Source organism: Pseudorca crassidens, chromosome 9, assembly GCF_039906515.1.
Source record: "Pseudorca crassidens isolate mPseCra1 chromosome 9, mPseCra1.hap1, whole genome shotgun sequence".
Classification (NCBI taxonomy): Eukaryota; Metazoa; Chordata; class Mammalia; order Artiodactyla; family Delphinidae; genus Pseudorca; species Pseudorca crassidens.
In genome coordinates this window covers 75,277,192-75,298,270 of record NC_090304.1, presented here as the reverse complement: position 1 = coordinate 75,298,270, position 21,079 = coordinate 75,277,192, and positions in this window count along the sequence as shown.

Genomic DNA, 21,079 nt, shown 5'->3' with positions numbered 1-21,079 from the left:
GGAAGTCCATGAATGAACTGCCAGCTTGAATATGACATTTTTAATGTCCTGTGTGCTTTTGAAAATCACTGTTAGTCTAGAATATCTGTGCCTAAATATATTGTAATATCTCTTTTTTAACCTCTGTGGACATGATTAGTACAAATAACCCATAATTCATAGCAGATTTTAGAACTAAAATTCTGATGTGCTCATATGAATATATTCCTACTGGTTCATTTTCACTTGTGAATGACACAGAATGTTTAACTAAAAACCAACTTTATCTAGGTATAGCTGCATTTTTGTTAAAGAGAAAGCTGATAGAGAGATTTGGCAACTGTATAAATATGATATATTCTAGGAGTTGTGGGGTTTTTTCCACACAAATTCCTTCAAGAAATATATATACTTCATATTTTATTAGTGTAGAAGAGAAAAAAAATCCCTTTTTCTTAGAAAATCCACTGTCACATATATTGGTATCTTTAGTACGTTAATAAAACCCAGGGATTTGTTTTAAAGAACATCACATTATGGATTTTTCTTTGATAAAATGCAACAGTGAGCTTTAGTTAAACAAAGAATGATGCCTCTTCGTTTCAAGTGAATATAAATATAGTCATTTGAAATATAAGTTTAAGCAGAATTTTAATTAGCTTATAAGCCCTGGGCTGTACTTCTCAGTAATGCTGAGTGTTTTGAGTCTCTACTTTCAGACTCACTCCATATTAATTTTAGCATGGTAAGCAACCTTGTCTTTCATGCATTTTAAAGTCAAAGAAATAAAATCGTTGTTGACTCTAGTCATTTTATATTAACTCTCTGGTACCTGGATATTATGATCTGATCCAGAAGTTCAGAAAGATCCAGCATTGCATCTGAAAAAGTTCCAAGTTAAAAGGGCATCGGAACATGGAGTTGTTAAGAGATCATTGGTTTCTTGGACAGCACATCTCTGTGTTCAGAGAAAGAGCTAAGATATTAAGCATAGCCTCAGTTTAAATTCCTTATGGTGCATTACAAAGACAGTGTTAGTAAAGGATAATATTAGTTGCTCTGTTAATTGCATAATATACTAATAACTACTAACAGTTATTGAACATCCATTACATATTGTGCTGTGCTGTCTTTACATTTACTGTCTTCTTTAGCACTCATAACAGCCTGTGGTTTGTATATTTTACAGTGAGGTGAGGAAAATAAGACTTACAATTTTTAAGTATTGCACCTAAACACAAGTCAGATTGGAAGTGACACAATAAAGATTCTGATTCGGCCTATTTATGTCTAGAGTTCAAATATTTAACCTCTTTGCTATATTGCTAAATGACATTTGTTCTGGTAATTTGACATACTACTACTAATAATAATATCTAACTTTTATTAAGCATTTACCAGACACCATTTAAATGATTCCCAATAATTAATTCTTATATAGATTCTACTATCCCACCAACTACAATCAGTAGTACTTATAATACTTGTCTTATCAAATATACAATCCCGGTAATATGCCTAACAGAATTATGAATGTGTGTATATTTACACACACACACACATATACACTATACACACATATAAATATGTAGTAGAATGTTTATAGAACCCCTATTTGCAGTAGCCGCCAAACTGGAAACTGTGTTTGAATGGATAAATAAATTATGGTGTATTTAAAGGATAGAATACTATACAGCAACATTATGTTGAATCTCAAAATTAAATGTTGAATGAAAGAAGTTTGTACTTTCCAGAAAAGTATGTACTAATCCTATTTTTATGAAATATAAATACAAGCAAAACTAATCTATGCTGTTATAAGTCAAAGTAATGATAATCATTTAAGGTGCGGAAAGTGACTAGAAGAGATATAAAAGGAAGATTTTGGGGAGCTAATACAGCTTTTATTGAGTGGTGACTTTGTATACACACACACACACACACACACACATATATATATAAAAACATATTTTATATATATATATATATATGTCACTTTAATAAAATGTTAAAGTTAAATCATTTTATGACCTCCTCATATTAGTTTTACATTAACTAAACTTCTTTGTCCTGGATTTAGTTTTCCTATCATTATCATCACCTTATAGCCCACTTATTCTAACTCCTTGTTTCTTTATTCAAACTAGGCATAAACTTCAGTTTGTCTTCTGTACCTTGAAAATATTAAGACTTCTGTTCATGAAAATAACTATAGACTTTGGAAAAACCTTTTTAAATATAAAATGTTTAAAATATTATAAATGTCTTTAAATTTAGATAACATTTATGTACATATCAGAGTATTTTATATCTGAACATTATATCTGATCATTGATGGTTAATGTTCTAAACAGAGCTTCAAAAACATTTTTACCTTTTAGTCCCTTTCATCAGTTTGTATTTCAAAATTAATATTTATTTCTTTTCATTCACTTTTTGACTCAATTACTTAATCTTAAATGTACCATCAAAATAAAACTTTTATTAACTTTTAGAAATTTGAAATACAAAAAAACTGAGCCTCAAAGGATCTTCCAAAACAAATATGCATTTACATTAATAAACAATAGAAATGCTATAATTATGTTTTTAATGTCACTATCTTGATGAAATGCTGCCATTACCATTTAGCTTACTGACTGCTGTAACTTAAGCATTTTTAACCTTGATATCTGACTTTCCTCCAGTTTTTAAAAAAATATTATTTCAAAATATTTACTTCATGCCTACTATAGAACAAGCCCTCTTCTAGTCAATGGTGATACAAGAGTGAATACAAAAGTCAAAAGTCCCTGCCCTCAAAGACCTTGCATTAGTGAGAGTGGGAAGCTATATGCAATAAAGTATGTAGTAAATACACAGTATTTCAGATATTGATCAAATGTAACAGGGAATTCAAAGTAACGGGGTAAGGAAGAATCACTATGTTAAGTAGGATGTTCAAGAAAGGTCCCTTTAATAAGGTGGACATTTTTGCAAAGAACAGAAGTGAGGGATGACTGAGAATATTAGATGTCTGTGAGAAAAGCAGTCTAGATAGAGGATGGAGCAAGGACCAAGGCTTCTGGTTGGGACTGAGGCTGGAGGAGAGCTTTAGTATCTGAATTCATATACTGAAGTCGCCAGATGCTCAGGTATTGGATGGTCATGTAGGATATTATAAGAAATTTGACTTTTATTCTGAAGGACATGAGAATCCACTAGAGGGTTTTGAGATGTATGGTGAGATTATTTATATTACATTTTTAAACGATCACTCTGAATTCATTGTTGAAATTAAACCCTAAGTGTGTGTGTGTGTGTGTGTGTGTGTGTGTGTGTGTGTGTGTGTGTGTGTTGGTAGTGGTGGTGGTGGGAGAAATAGTGTAGGGGTGATCATGGAAATAAGTTAAAATACAATTACTGTAATCCAATAGGAAAGAGGTGGTGATGACTAAGAGGCTATGTTTTAACAGTGGAGAAGAAAGGGCAGATACTGAATCATGTTTTAAAAGCACAACTTTCCAAATGTATCCTTGTATACAAAGTATCTTATGTAATACAAACTTCTCAAAATCCTTGCTGAATGAAAGAATAGCCCATCATATAATCCTTTACTCTTTAGTTGTCCCCAGTTGTGCTCACCAGTCACTGTCAGTTGTAGAAATGTTTTGCCATTACTCTGAGTTAGTCTCCCCTTGTGCATGACCTTAGCATTCTGTGTGTATTTCTTACCAATATTTCCCAAGCACTGCGAGTGTGGTTAGAGGATCTAGAGAGTGCTGTCCAATAGACATTCAATGTGAGCCACATATGTAATTTTAAATATTCTGGAACTAACAAAGAATAAAAAAAGTAAAAACAAACAGGGGAAATTAATTGTATGATATATTTAATCTATCCTGGTTTATCCAAAATATTATTATTTCAGAATGTAATCAATATAAAAAATCAATGAACTACTCTACATCTCTTTTATTTGGTGTCAAGTCTTCCAAAGCTGGTGTGTATTTTACATTTACAGCCTACCTCAATTGAAATACTAAATTTCATGAGGAACACTAAATTTGCATGTATATTTAATAACGTTTATAGCTGAAAGTGTAGATTTACACACTTGAGTTGTTCCAAACGTACTTAAAAGTTTTCAAGTAAGTGAAAGGAGAATCAGTTTTTACGTTTAAATCTAAAAATTTAAAATTAAGTAAAATTTAAAATTCGATTCCTCAGTCCCTCCAGCCACATTTCAAGTGATCAATACCCACAAGTGGCTAGCAGATACCATATTGGTTAGTGCAGGTCTAGAAAGCAAATTTCCTTGTCTTAATATATAAGAAGAGTATAACATAATGAAATATATATATATATGTATATATATGCAGCATGAAAATAAAGACCTGTTAGCATAGTTTGAGAGATATTTTTGTCTCAGCCACATTCAGTTACACAAGTAAAGGCATGGAATAGGCAGAAAGACAGTTGTAATTAGGATTGGAGTTTTGCCAGGGGAAGAGGGTAAAAGAACTTGAGTGCATAAGTAAGGCAGCAATGATAATAATAGACTATAGAATTTAGGCTTGTTAAAGTTGTAATATTCCTGCCAGAAATGTATATTCTGAATCTTATGAAGAAACATGAGACCAAGTAGATATGAAGGCATTTGAAAAAATAACTGGTCTGTGTTCTTCAAAATTTAAAGGTCATAGAAGACAAGGATAGCTGAGAAAATAAACCAGATTGAAGACTAAAGAGACAGGATATCTAAATGCAATGTGGGACACTAGATTGGATTGTGGAAATGGAAAATATAGTTGTTATGAACATTATTGTGAAAATTAGTTAAATTTGATTGTCTAAGGTGGATTAGATGAGTATTTTATTGTAAATCTCTGATTTTTATCATTGTAATACAGTTATGAAAAAGAAACGTTTTGTTCTTAAAAAAATGCATTGAAGTATTTGGAATGAAAGGAAGCAGTGTTATCTACAACTTATGCTTAAATTGCTCAGAAAAAAAATGGAGACCAAATAATAGAAAAAGTAGAAACATCAAGTATGCAGACCAAATGATAAAACAAATGGGGCAACTTATCTGTGATCAACTAATTATTAATCTACTTAAAGAGTGTATATAACTTATTTGCACTATTCTTGTAATTTTCTGTACAGTTGTAATTATATTAAAGTCGCAAAAATTATTTAGATGAGTATTCATTAATTTATGCATTCAAGATAATATTTTGGGTGTCAATTTTGTGCCTAGTTCTGCTATGAATAGAGATGCTGGGGTGCATCTGATAGACATGTTCCATTTTCTTACAGATTTCATGGATTAGATTTCAATTGATATTTTGTACTATTATTTATGAATTTTACTTTTTAATGTGAAAGTCATGATAGTCCAACAGGCAAAGTATGAAGGTATTATAATTGCAAGGTAATTCTTTATAATATTTTAATGAGAAGAATGAAATTAATGCTTAGTTATAAAAATCCATCTCTTTTAGAATATGTGTTTTTATGCTTTGGATATAATATAGAAATGATTTTGTTTATACCTTATTCTCCAGTATTTATATAGTATATCCATTTCTGTCACACACACTAAGCAGACAGCATAAATTGGACAAATCACCTTGGGTCTTTCACACTATGTATTATATGTGTATACATACAATGGAATATTATTCAGACTTAAAAATAAATGAAATTCTGATACATTCTACAACATGAAAGAATTTGGAATCTTTAGAGTAAGTGGCATAAGCCAGACACAAAAGGACAAATATTGTATGATTCTAATTATATTAATTATATAGAATATTCAAATTCATAGAGATAGAAAGTAAAATAGAGGTTACCAGAATCTGAAGGGAAAGAAGAGTGAGACCTTATTGTTTCACAGGTAGAGAGGTTCTATTTGGGATGATGAAAAAACTGTGGAAATAGATAGTGGTGACATTTATACAACATTGTAAATGTACTAATGCCATTGAAATGTACAAGCATACCTCAGAGGCATTGTGGGTTTATTTCCAGACCACCAGAAAAAGCAAATATCATAATAAAAAGAATAACACAATTTTTTTGGTTTTCTAGTATGTAAACATCACATAAGAGTTATGTTTAGAAAACACAACTTTAAAAAAACCTATGGGATGAGCAAGATGGAAGTTCATAGTGATACAGGCCTTCTTCAGAAAAAAATAAATAAATAAAAAGAAAAGAAAAATCTCAAATAAACAGCCTAAACTACCACCTAAAAGAAAGAGTAAAAGAAGAACAAACAAGACCTCAGTCAGCCCAAGGAACGACGTAATAAAGATTAGAGAGGAAATAAATAAAATAGACACTAAAAAATAGAAAAAACTCAAGAGCTGTTTTTTTTTTTTTGAAAGGATAAATAAAATTGACAAACTTCTAGACATACTCACTGAGAAGAAAAAAGACCCAGATAAACAAAATGAGAAATGAAACAGGAGAAATTAATATATAGAATATATATACAGAAATCTGTTGCATTTCTTTACACAAACAATGAAATATCAGAAAGAGAAAATTAAAAAAAAAATTATTTAAAACCCCATCCAAAAAAAAAAGAAAAGAAAAAAAAAAACAGAAATAAACCTAGAAATAAACCTAACCAAGGAGGTTAAAGGCCTGTACACTGAAAACCATAAAACAGTGATAAAGGAAATAGGAGATGATTCAAAGAAATGGAAAGATATCCTATGCTCCTGGACTGGAAAAATTAATATAGTTAAAGTGACCATACTACCCAAAGCAATCTATAGATTTAATGCAGTTCGTTTCAAATTACCCATGACATTTTTCACCAAACTAGCACAAATAACTCTAAAATTTATATGGAACCATGAAAGACCCAGAATTGCCAAAGAAATCCTGAGTAAAAAGAGCAAAGCTGGAGGCATAACCCTTCCAGACTTCAGAAAATATTACAAAGCTACAGTAATCAAAACAGCACATTATTGTCACAAAAGCAGACATATAGATCAATGGAAGAGACTAGAAAATCCAGAAATAAATCCAAACACGTATGGTCAATTAATCTTTGACAAAGGAGGCAAGAATATACAATGGAGAAAAGAGAGTCTCTTTAGCAAATGGTGATGAGAAAGCTGGATAACCTCACGTAAATCAATGAAGTTAGAACACTCCCTCACATCATACACAAAAATAAACTCAAAATAGCTTAAAGAGTTAAATACCAGACACGACACCATAAAACTCCTAGAAGAGAACATAGGGAAAATATTCTCTGATGTAAATCGTAGCAATATTTTCATAGACCAGTCTCCTAAGGCAAAAGAAATAAAAGAACAAATAGACAAATGGGACCTAATCAAACTTACAAGCTTTTGCACTTTGCACAGTGAAGGAAACTATAAACAAAATGAAAGGACAACCTACAGATGGGAGAAAATATTTACAAATGATGCAACTGAAGAGGGCTTAATTTCAAAATATACAAACAACACATTCAACTCAATATCAAAAACACATACAAGCCAATCAAAAAATGGGCATGTCTTAAATAGACATTTCTCCAAAGAAGACATACAGACCGCCAACAGGCACATGAAAAGATGCTCAAAATCACTAATTATTGCAAAAATGCAAATCAAAACTACAATGAGGTATCACCTTTCACCATTCAGAATGGCCATCATCAAAAAGTCTACATATAATACATGCTAGAGAGGGTGTGGAGAAAAAGGAACTTTCCTACACAGTGTGAATGTAAATTGGTGCAACCTCTGTGGAAAACAATATGGACAATCCCTAAAAAACTAAAAATAGAGTTACCATATGATCCATCAATCCCACTCCTGGACATATATCCAAAAAAGACAAAAACTCTAATTTGAAAAGATACATGCACCCAAGTGTTCATAGCAGTCCTATTTACAATAGCCAAGACATGGAGGCAATCTAAACGTCCACTGACAGATGAATGGATAAAGAAGATGTGTTACATATATACAATGGAATATTAGCCATAAAACAACAATGAAATATTGCCATTTGCAGCAACATGGATGGACCTAGAAAGTATCATACTAAGCGGAATCACACAGAGAAAGACAAATGTATGATATCACTTGTATGTGGAATCTAAAATGTAATACAAACGAATCTATATACAAAACAGGAACAAACTCACAGACATGGAAAACAAATGTATGGTTACCAAAGGGGACAGGTAGGGGGAGGGATAAATTAGGAGTATGGAGTTAACAAATAGATACCTGTATGTATAAAATAAGCAAACAAGGTTTTACTAAATAACTATATTTAATATCTTGTAATAACCTATAATGGAAAAGAATCTATAAAAGAAAAAAATATATATATAAATGAATCACTTTGCTGTACACCTGAAACTAAAACAATACTGTAAAGCAACTATGGATCAAACCAAAAAAATTAAAAAAAAATAAGTTAGGTTTACACTATATTTCACTCTATTAAATGTGCAATAACCTTGTGTTTAAAACATAACAATGAAATACTTTAATTAAAAATACAAAACAGAGGAGACCTTCAAGATGGCAGAGGAGTAAGATGTGGAGAGCATCTTCCCCCCCACAAATACATCAGAAATACATCTATATGCAGAACAACTCCTACAAAACACCTACTGAGTGCTGGCAGAAGATCTCAGACTTCGCAAAAGGCAAGAAACTCCCCAGGTACCTGGGTAGGGCAAAAAAAAAAAAAAAAGACAAAACAGAGACAAAAGATTAGGGAGGGGACCTGCCCCTCTGGGAGGGAGCTGTGAAGGAGGAAAAGTTTCCACACACTAGGAAGCCCCTTCACTGGTGGGGAAAGGGAGTGGTGGGGGGAAGCTTTGGAGTCATACAGGAGGGTGTGAGGGTAAAGTGGAGAGATTCCCACACAAAGGATTGCTGCTGACCAGCACTCACCAGCCAGAGAAGCTTGTCTGCTCACCGCTGGGGTGGGTGGGGGCTGAGAGCTGAGGCTCCAGCTTCACAGGTCAGACGCCAGGGAGAGGACAGGGGTTGGCTGTGTGAACACAGCCTGAATGGGGCTAGAGCACCACAGCTAGCAAGGCGGGAGTCTGGGGACAAGTCTGGAACTGCCTAAGAGACAAGAGAACATTGTTTTGGGGAGCACAAGTAGAAGGGATTCAGAGCACCACCTAAACGAGCTTCAGAGGCAGGTGCGAGCCACGGCTATCAGCAAGGACACCAGAGACGGGCATGAAATGCTAAGGCTGCTGCTTCAGCCACCAAGAAGCCTGTGTGTAAGCACAGGTGACTATCCACACCTCCCCTCCCAGGAGCCTGTGCAGCCCGCCACTGTCATGGTCCCGTGATCCAGGGACAACTTCCCAGGGAGAACACACGGCATGTCTCAGGCTGTTGCAATGTCACGCAGACCTCTACTGCCACAGGCTCACCCCTCATTCTGTACTCCTCCCTTCCCCCCAGCCTAAGTGAGCCAGAAGCCCTTAGTTAGATGCTACTCTAATCCCATAATTTCTGAGGGAAGAACAGACGCCCTCAGGAGACCTAAACTCAGAGGCAGGGCCAAATCAAAAGCTGAAACACAGGAGCTGTGCAAACAAAGAAGAGAAAGGGAAATTTCTCCCAGCAGCCTCAGGAGCAGTGGGTTAAATCTCCACGATCAACTTGATGTACCCTGTATCTCTGGAAAACCTGAATAGACAACAGATCATCCTAAAATTGAGGCAGTGGACTTTGGGAGCAACTATAGACCTGGGGTTTGCTTTCTGCATCTAATTTGTTTCTGGTTTTGTTTATCTTAATTTGGTATTTAGAGTTTATTATCATTAGTAGATTTGTTTACTGATTTGGTTTTAATCTATCTATCGATCAATCTAGCGATCTATAGATATATATTTTTTCCCTTTTCCCTTTGTGTGAGTGTGTATATGTATGCTTCTTTGTGTGATTTTATCTGTATAGCTTTGCTTTTACCATTTGTCCTAGGGTTCTCTCTGTCCATTTTTTGTTTGTTTTTTAGTATAGTTTTTAGAGTTTCTTATCATTGGTGGATTTGTTTTTTGATTTGGTTGCTCTCCTCTTTCTTTCTTTCTTTCTTTCTTTCTTTCTTTCTTTCTTTTTCCTTTTATATTACTTTTTAATGTTTTTTTCTTTTTAATAACTTTTAAAATTTTTTAATAACTTTAATTATTTTTTCTTATTTTCTTTCTTTCTTTCTTTCTTTCTTTCTTTCTTTCTTTCTTTCTTTCTTTCTTTCTTTCTTTCTTTCTTTCTCCCTTTTCTTCTGAGCCATGTGGCTGACAGGGTCTTGGTGCTCCTGCTGGGTGTCAGGCCTGTGCCTCTGAGGTGGGAGACCCGAGTTCAGGACATTGGTCCACCAGAGACCTCCCAGCCCCTCATAATATCAATAGATGAGAGGTCTCCCAGAGATCTCCATCTCAATGCTAAGACCCACCTCAACTTAATGACCAGCAAGCTACAGTGTTGGACACCCTCTGCCAAACAACTAGCAAGACAGGAACACAACACCACCCATTAGTAGAGGGACTGCCTGAAATCATAATAAGGTCATAGACATCCCAAAACACTCCACTAGAGGTGGTCCTGACTATGAGAAAGATAAGATCCAGCCTCATTCACCAGAACACAGGCACCAGGCTCCTCCACCAGGAAGCCTACACAACCCACTGAACCAACCTTAGCCACTGGGGGCAGACACAAAAAACAATTGGAACTACGAACATGCAGCCTGCCAAAAGGAGACCACAAACACAGTAAGTTAAGCAAAATGAAAAGACAGAGAAACACACAGCAGTTGAAGGAGCAAGGTAAAAACTCACCAGACCAAACAAATGAAGAGGAAATAGGTAGTCAACCTGAAAAAGAATTCAGCGTAATGATAGTAAAGATGATCCAAAATTGTGGAAATAGAATGGAGAAAATACAAGAAATGTTTAACAAGGACCTAGAAGAACTAAAGAGCAAACAAACAATGATGAACAACACAATAAATGAAATTTAAAATTCTCTAGAAGAAATCAATAGCAGAATAATAGAGGCAGAGCAATGGATAAGTGACATGGAAGATAAAATAGTGGAAATAACTACCGCAGAGTAGAATAAAGAATGAAAAGAATTAAGGACAGTCTCACAGACCTCTGAGACAACATTAAATGCACGAACATGTGAATTATAGGGATTCCAGAAGAAGAGAAAAAGAAAGGGATGGAGAAAATATTTGAAGAGATTATAGTTAACATCTTCCATAACATGGGAAAGGAAATAGTCAATCAAGTCCAGGAAGAACAGAAAGTCCCATGCAGGATAAGTCCAAGGAGAAATGCACCAAGACACATATTAATTAAATTATCAAAAATTAAATGCAAAGAAAAAATACTAAAAGCATCAAGGGAAAAGCAACAATTAACATACAAGGGTATCCCCATAAGGTTACAGCTGATCTTTCAACAGAAACTCTGCAAGCTAGAAGGGAGAGGCAGAATACATTTAAAGTGATGAAATAGAAAAATCTACAACCAAGATTACTCTACCCAGCAATGATCTCTTTCAGATTCGATGGAGAAATTAAAATCTTTACAGACTAGCAAAAGCTAAGAGAATTCAGCACCACCAAACCAGCTTTACAATGAATGCCAAAGGAACTTCTCAGGGCAGGAAACACAAGAGAAGGAAAAGACCTACAATAACAAACCCAAAACAATTAAGAAAATGGGAATGGGAACATACATATCGATAATTACCTTAAATGTAAATGGACTAAATGCTCCCACCAAAAGATATAGACTGGCTGAATGGATAGAAAAACAAGACCCGTATATATGCTGTCTTCAAGAGACCCACTTCACACCTAGGGACACATACAGACTGAAAATGAGTGGAGGGAAAACGGTATTCCATGCAAATAGAAATCAAAAGAAAGCTGGAGTAGCAAATCTCATATCAGACAAAATAGACTTTAAAATAAAGACTATTACAGGAAACAAAGAAGGACACTACATAATGATCAAGGGATTAATCCAAGAACAATTTATAACAATTTATAACAATTATAAATATTTAGGCACCAAACATAAGAGCACCTCAATACATAAGGTAAAGGCTAACAGCCATAAAAGAGGAAATCAACAGTAACACAATCATAGTAGGTGACTTTAACACCCCAGTTTCACCAATGGACAGATCATCCAAAATGAAAATAAATAAGGAAACACAAGCTTTAAATGATACATTAAAAATATAGACTTAATTATATTTATAGGACATTCCATCCAAAAGCAACAGAATACACTTTCTTCTCAAGTGCTCATGGAACACTCCAGGATAGCACATATCTTGGGTCACAAATCAAGCCTTGGTAAATTTAAGAAAATGAAATCATATCAAGTATCTTTCCCAACCACAATGATATGAGACTAGATATAAATTACAGGAAAAAATCTGTAAAAAAATACAAACACACGGAGGGTAAATAACACTATTAAATAACCAAGAGATAACGGGAGAAATCAAAGAGGAAATCAAAAAATACCTAGAAACAAATGAAAATGAAACACAATAACCCAAAACCTGTGGGAAACAGAAAAAGCAGTTCTAAGAGGGAAGTTTATAACAATACAATCCTACCTCAAGAAACAAGAAATATCTCAAATAAACAACCTAACCTTACACCTAAAGCAATTAGAGAAAGAAGAACAAAAAACCCCAAAGTTAGCAGAAGGAAAGTGTCATAAAAATCAGATCAGAAATAAATGAGAAAGAAATGAAGGAAATGATAGCAAAGATCAATAAAACTAAAAGCTGGTTCTTTAAGAAGATAAACAGTAATGCTGATTCATTAGCCAGAGTCAGCAGGGAAAAAAAGGGAGAAGACTCAAATCAATAGAATTCGAAATGAAGAAGGAGAAGTAACAATGACACTGCAGAAATCCAAAGGACAATGAGAGATACTACAAGCAAGTATATGCCAATAAAATGGACGACCTCAAAGAAATGGACAAAATCTTAGAAAGCCACAACCTTCCGAGACTGAACCAGGAAGAAATAGAAAATATAAACAGACGAATCACAAGCACTGAAATTGAAACTGTGATTTAAAATCTTCCAACAAACAAAAGCCCAGGACCAGATGGCTTCACAGGTGAATTCTATCAAACTTTTAGAGAAGAGCTATCACCTATCCTTCTCAAACTCTTCCAAAATATAGCAGAGGGAGGAACACTCCCAAACTCATTCTATGAGGCCATTATCACCCTGATACCAAAACCAGGAAAAGATGTCACAAAGAAAGAAAACTACAGGCCAATATCACTGATGAATATAGATGCAAAAATCCTCAACAAAATACTAACAAACAGAATCCAACAGCACACTAAAAGGATCATACACCACGATCAAGTGGGGTTTATCCTAGGAATGCAAGGATTCTTCAATATACACATCAATCAATGTGGTAAACCATATTAAAAAATTGAAGGAGAAAAACCATATAACCATCTCAATAGGTGCAGAAAAAGCTTTTGACAAAATTCAACACCCATTTACAATAAAAATCCTCTAGATAGTAGGCATAGAGCGAACTTACCTCAACAGGATAAAGGCCACATATGACAACCACACAGCCAACATCATTCTCAGTGGTGAATACTGAAACCGTTTCCTCTAAGATGAGGAACAAGACAAGGTTGTCCACTCTCACCAATATTATTCAACATAGTTTTGGAAGTTTTAGCCACAGCAAACAGAGAAGAGAAAGAAATAAAAGGAATCCAAATCAGAAAAGAAGTAAATCTGTCACTGTTGGCAGATGACATGATACTATACATAGAGAATCCTAAAGATACTACCAGAAGACTACTAGAGCTAATCAAGGAATCTGGTAAAGTAGCAGGATACAAAATTGATGCACAGAACTCTCTTGCATTCCTATACACTAATGATGAAAAATCTGAAAGAGAAATTAAGGAAACACTCCCATTTACCATTGCAACAAATGTAATAAAATACCTAGGAATAAACCTACCTAAGGAAACAAAAGACCTGTATGCAGAAAACTATAAGACACTGATGAAATAAATTAAAGATAATACAAACAGATGGAGAGATATACAATGTTCTTGGATTGGAAGAATCAATATTTACTTGGCAGTGTTTCTTAATTTTCCCTTAAAGAAGGAATTGAAGGTTTCTTCACCTAAGTCCAGCATGCAACTAAGAAATGAATTTAAAAAGTAGAGGAAAATTTCTTTAATTGCCCAGTTTACCAGAATTTTTATTTAGGCATTAAATGAGCTTATTATTCATGCAGAGCATTTGATTTAAAGAACAGTTCTTTAATTACCAAAGTTCTAGTTCATATCATGTTTCCTGTGTAATGTTAAACGATATGATGCAGGGTAGGGGACACAAAAGATCTCCTTGGAATTTTCTTTCATTTACAAGGAAGCATTGAAAGTTTTTTTTTTCTTTTTTTAGTTGAATATCGCTGATTTACAATACTGTGCTAATTTCAGGTGTACAGCAAAGTTATTCAGTTATATATATATACATATCTATTATTTTTCAGATTCTTTTCCCTTATAGGCCATTAAAAATATTCAATATAGTTCCCTGTGCTATAGAGTAGGTCCTGTTGGTTACCTATTTTATACATAGTAGTGTGTATATGTTAATGCAAACTCCTAATTCATCCCTCTCTCCCTTTCCCCTTTGGTAACCATAAGTTTGTTTTCTATGTCTGTGGGTCTATTTCTGTTTTGTATGTAAGTTCATTTGTATCATTTTTTTATTTTAGATTCCACCTATAAGTGATATCATATGGTATTTGTCTTTGTCTGGCTTCCTTCTTTAGTATGATAATCTCTAGGTCCATCTGTGTTGCTGCAAAGGTCATTATTTCATTCTCTTATGGCTGGATAATATTCTTTTGTATAAATGTACTACATCTTCTTTATCCATTCATCTGTTGATGGACATTTAGGTTGCTTCCTAATGTCCTGGCTATTGTAAATAGTGGTGCAGTGAACATTGGGATTCATGAAAGTAATTTAACGTGCAAAATCCTGTGCTGGATTAGGTGGATTTAAATATTTTAAAAATATTTTTTAGTTGTGTCACCTAGGTTAAATTATGCTACTGTGTCTCAGTTTATTCATATGAAAAATAAGAATATAAGAATATACCTAATATATAAGTTTATAGTATGAATTAAATGAGTAGATACATATAGAATACTTAAGACAATGTCTGAAACATATTTGAAAGCTGATATCAGTATGTGTGCATATGCATGAAGTCACTTCCATTAACAAATATGTACCAGTTTCTTCCAAAACTGAGTTTATACTATTGGGTTCAGGTAACTAAAAAATAGTAGTCTTAAATTCCAGTCTTTGAGGAATTTATTTTAATTTGATAGTTTCTTGTTTTGTCAGAGGAGGAGTGAGAGAACATTCACAGTGCTGTGTTGATAAATATATTTTGTATTTCAAAAGGTATTTAATCTTCTCCTGAGTATTTGATTTATCTCACTTTTAATGTTTATTAACATGAGTAGTTACAACAATCAAATTTAATTGCCAACTAATAAGTTATTAATAACCCATTCTGTGCCACTACTCTGAGATTTAGGAAAAAGTGAAAGACAACTTCAAGGAAATTATAATTTATCTGAAGATCATTTCCCACTTATTATATTTATTTACTTTGTTTCTTGAGTGCTATCATGGGTCAGATAATTATTTTTTTTGTTAGAAGATATTTTAATGTAGAATGACATTCTGCTCGGAACTTGTGAAGTATGATAAGTTGAATAGCTATAAACATTTAAAATCATTTAGATATATTTTTCCTGAAGAGTATTTTCCAGTCAGTATATAATATGTTTTTCTAGAGTGCTTAAGTGAATATACTATCTTCTTTGGTTAATAGTAAATTAAAAGGACAAATTGAAAACTATGACCCAATATTTAAAAGCTTAATTATAGGAAATTGTTTGGCATATGGAAAACAAACCAGTTACAAAAATAGCATTAGTTAGACTTTACTAATTAAAGAAACTCTCAAAAAACATTTGATTAGTTTACAGAATACACACTAGCTATGTAAATCAAGGGTCAATTGGAAGTTTATAAATAAATTTTATTGTAGAACATACAATATCTTGAAAATTCTATGTTAGAATGAACTTATACTTTAAAAGGAATTTTTAAAATATTTATTTTTAACATCTTTATTGGAGTATAATTGCTTTACAGTGGTATGTTAATTTCTGTTTTATAACAAAGTGAATCAGCTATACATATAAATATATCCCCATATCTCCTCCCTCTTATGTCTCCCTCCCAGCCAAAGGTAAACTATTATTAAATAATAAATAGTACCTCATTTATAAATTCACTTATTTCATTATCATAAAAATATTCAGTGAGAGAACCAACCAATCTCAACTTCGATAGAAAATGGAAATGTAGACAGACAACATTGGTGGATTAGAATGCAACTGATAACTCATACATTATAGTCCACAAAACTAGAAAATCAACTTTTTATTCCACCCTACCCCATTTCCCACTCTGAGCCAAATTTTTTTTGGAATATGAAGATATATACAATATTGCCTCTTCCCTCTTGGGAAATTGGCATACTAAGTTCAACCTAATCACTTATATCTTATATTGAATTAACTGACCTTTTTTTCTAAATTAAAGCCAATGAGAAAATGAGATAGAAAAAAATTTAAGTTTTAGTGGCAGGGAGAAATTTGTCACGCAGTTTCAGAAGGCACACTACAGTACAAATGATAGTAAAACCCTAAAAGTTTGATGTCATTCATCCAATTATTACCAAGTATAGATTAAGCACTAATTTTATGCTGTACACTGAGCTTGGTATTGGGGATTATTTTACATCCTATCAATAGGATAGGCCAAGGTGATAGGTGTATAGGAATGAACAAATGAGGGCAGGGTAGTTTTGAAAATAAACTTACTTATTTCATTATTTCCTAGGTCTAGATGAGCCTCACAGTTACATTTTACAATGACATTTTCCTTTCAATTTCTAAGCTAACTATACTTGAGCCCATTGAAATTTGTGTATACTCAATATTTTGGAGGTTTTAAATTTATGGCCTCATTTTTAGCACTTATTTCTACTTATACTTTTCAATATATTTTTCCTATCATTAATGTACTCATATTTTTCTTGTTCTTATAAAATCATTTAGCTATCAGTATTTTCTACTAAATGCTTCAAGTATTTATTAATATTTTATATTATTCAATGTTTTTCTTTTATGAATAAAAGTCCTTTTAAAATAGTCATTTGAGAGCTCCATAAACTTTATCATAATATACCTATTCATTACAGGAATAAATAAGAAAGGTGAATTAGATACTCTCAATTACATAAATTTGCTGTGTGGGATGGTATCTCTCCTGTGTAATCAATGCACTTATCAGTATTATTTATGGTGTTGACTTAATATCCTAGTGTTGTAAACCCACCAGTGGGACAAATCAAAGCCATAGGCATGATCATGGAACATGACAGGTAAATTTTTTCCTCAAGGGAAGATGCTGAGGATTTTGATATTAACACACAATTCAGGTACAGAAAATCTTGTTTCCTTATTTTTTTTTTCTTTTGATTTTCTGGAAAGGATATATTACCTGAGTTCTAAATGATAAGTATAAGAATTAAGACTGTGAGCAGCAGGATAAATCTCTCTAGGAGTATGGCATATATACGGCAGTACCTTTGCAAATTTAATAAAATACAGTAGCCTATTCCTTGGAATATTTCAGAAATATCTAGAGACATGATTTGACAATTCATTTCTGTCTTGACTAGAACTGATCTTTTCTCTAAGGTACTTTCAATTCTAAATACCAAGTTATTGAGTTATAAATCAGATTCTAATCCAATTTTCAAAATAAACTGGGGTCAGGGAGGGTAGATAGAGTCAATGAATTAGGTTGAGGTTAATCAAGAAATCAACATTGTTTATTTTGGGTAGTATGTTAAAGAAGAAAAATAGATTAAAATTTAAAGGTAGTATCAAATATCACAAGTATATAAGTAAATATAATTTATCATTTTCCTAACAAGTAAATATTTGAAAATCTTATTTCCTATTTTTAATGTATTTTTATTAGTATATTTTGGGGAAAGTAAGACAATTTTCTACTACTCTTTCATTTCAATTTTAGGAGGGATGTAAAACAATAATGTCTATTCTGGGTTCTGGTTTGCAGTTCAAAGAAGTAGAGAGCTGAAAACAGTCTCACAACTAAAAATCTTGGACACATTACAAATTAACTTTTCTTGAATTCATCACAGAACTAAAGTTGCAAGGCAAACAAACAAGAAAAATCTGGAAAGAGGATAGCTTCAGGGTGGAAAATGACCCGAACATTTGGTTACTCGAGGAAGATACTACCTGAAGCCAAACAATTCAGTGGGATGATTAAGCTAGAAATTTTTAATGAATTTCTAAAGATCAAGTGTGAGAGTATGAAGACTCTTGATGTGACAGACACATGGGGTGCTCAGCCTCTTGCATTGCCTTTTGGAACCCCACTGGAATCTGAAGAGTGGATCATAAAAAGCTAGAGAAAACCTTCCCACCACCCCCACCCTCCACTCCTTGTTGACTGGGAGAGGGCAACAGAAGCCATTGCTGAAATCTGCCCTGACTCACTTTTTTTGTTTCCAATGCAAAAATAGACTCCAGAAAGAAAGTCATCAAAACTTATAACCTGTGCGTACTAGAAGAAAACCATTGCAGCTGGGGTGAGGAATGGAATCCAATACCTAAACCTGTCTCCCTTAATTCACAGAAACATTGATCTTAAGGGGATGGACTCCAACACTGTAACCAAAATCTATATACAAACACCACCCAGTTTTTTTGAGTTCTGAGCTGTGCATTTGAAAAGTACAACTTTAAGTTACCCAGTAGAACACAGCAAGCTGGGGGTGGGGGCGGAGAAAATACTAAAGAGACATTTCAGAAACCGCAGATTTCTGAAAAGCAAGATTGTACTTTAATGTCATATCAATGTGGAAGAGCTGTTACAGTGTGGGTTTTTAGTGGAAAATCCTTATGGCGAAAATCTTTGCAGAAGAGACATACCCTAAAAGTAATTCCCTCACCCTAGGAATAAGCACTGCACCTTAGGAATAAGGGAAAAACTGAAATAGAGCCACCTGAAAAAAAATCAGGCAGGATCAAGGCAATAATTGCTACTTAATTCCAGAAGAAAGTCAGAATAAAGCTTATCTTTCTTTAGAAAATAGATGCATTTATTTTACTTACATTGAAGATTTTTAAAAAATTAATGAATAAGCATTATGCTAATTATGTGATTGCTTAGCTCCTTTTTAAAGAGTATTATATTTCCTACAGTTAAAATGATTTCATTTGTTCTAGTTATAAAATTCCTTCTTTTAATTCAAGCAGCTTAAGAATCCTCCTATATGGCCTTTACTGACTAATTTTTTTCTTTACACTTGAATTAGTCAATTATTCCTTTCATCCTTTGCTTTAATACTGTTTTATGTTCACACAACAATTCATTGTAATTATGTTTCCCTCATGACTAAATCGTGTTCTTTGAAGACCTCTGTTTACTTTTTAATCTTTATTTCCTGGACATGGAAAAGTACCTTGTCCATAATAGACCCTTAATTCATGTTCTTTGGAGAATGAATAAATGAAAGAATGAGAAAAGGAAGAAAAAAAGCCAAGAAAGGAAATAAACATGACTTTATTAATATTCAAGAGATCCATAAACTTCCATGTTAATTTTTAATTGCTTTAACATTTTCAAAAAGCACTAAAAAGTTTGAATAAATCACTCTTTCTCCTTATAGAAGTTATGTCCCTTTGGACTGAACTTGACAATTTTCTATCCTGAAATTACATCACAGATAGTCCATTTTGTCGTATTTCCAGAACTATAGAATGCTTCTCTTTCTCATAATTCCCATAAGATCCTTGAAATGAATTTTTTAATGAAAAAATCCAAATTGGATTACACTTTCCCTCTTTTTAAGGACTACTCAATAGGAAATTTGTTTTTCTGTTTTATCTATGGAAACTCTTCAATTTTCCATTTGCTGTTTTCTTGGCAAATCTAAGACTCTGAGGTCAGTTTTATTTCTAAAGCTAATTCTGTGGGGTTTTTTCCTAACTGCAGGCTTTAAGTTATAGTGTGTGTCCTGGTTATAGTTGAAGACCCTCTTTTATCTGTCAATTAACATTAAGGGTCAATATGTGAATCCTAAATTGAGGATATGGATTTTCAATGTCGTAATATCCATAGGTTCACTTTAATGCTAATATACCCAGAATCATCTCCTACCCCAATTTTTTTTTTTTTCGGTACTCAGGCTTCTCACTGTTGTGGCCTCTCCCATTGTGGAGCACAGGTTCCGGACGCGCAGGCTCAGCAGCCATGGCTCATGGGCCCAGCCGCTCCGCGGCATGTGGGATCCTCCCAGACCGGGGCACAAACCCGTGTCCCCTGCATCGGCAGACGGACTCTCAACCACTGCGCCACCAGGGAAGCCCAACGGTCTTGTTGTATTTGACTGAGTTATTGGAACTCTTAAGACAATAGCTATAAACAATATTACACAGGAGAAACTTAAAATAGAATATTAGACATCCTTGTTTGTAAAATTCCTTTGGCCATCCCTGCTTCCTTCACTGAATTTTACTTTTTTCCATGTTGTTCCAGGGCCTTATTCTTACTTTCTCCTTTACACATTGTTCTCTCTCATATATCACCTCTTCCTTAAGATAATATCTTTGGAAATTCAATTTCATGTTCTTTCTTATTGAAAACTGTAACCAACATCTTGAATCCCGATCACTCTTCACATATCTAAGGATTAATTAATAGACTCTAGTAAACAGATATCCATCTACTCTGGATCTAACTCTTCACCATACATAAGATCTGGCAAAGGCTTTAGGATTTTTAATAATCTTCCTCCCCACTCCCAACAGTAAGTGGTATGAAGCAATATAGAATTGATTTTCTCACTGGTCTTAATTATGCCATTTTTGTTAGCAAGTAGGA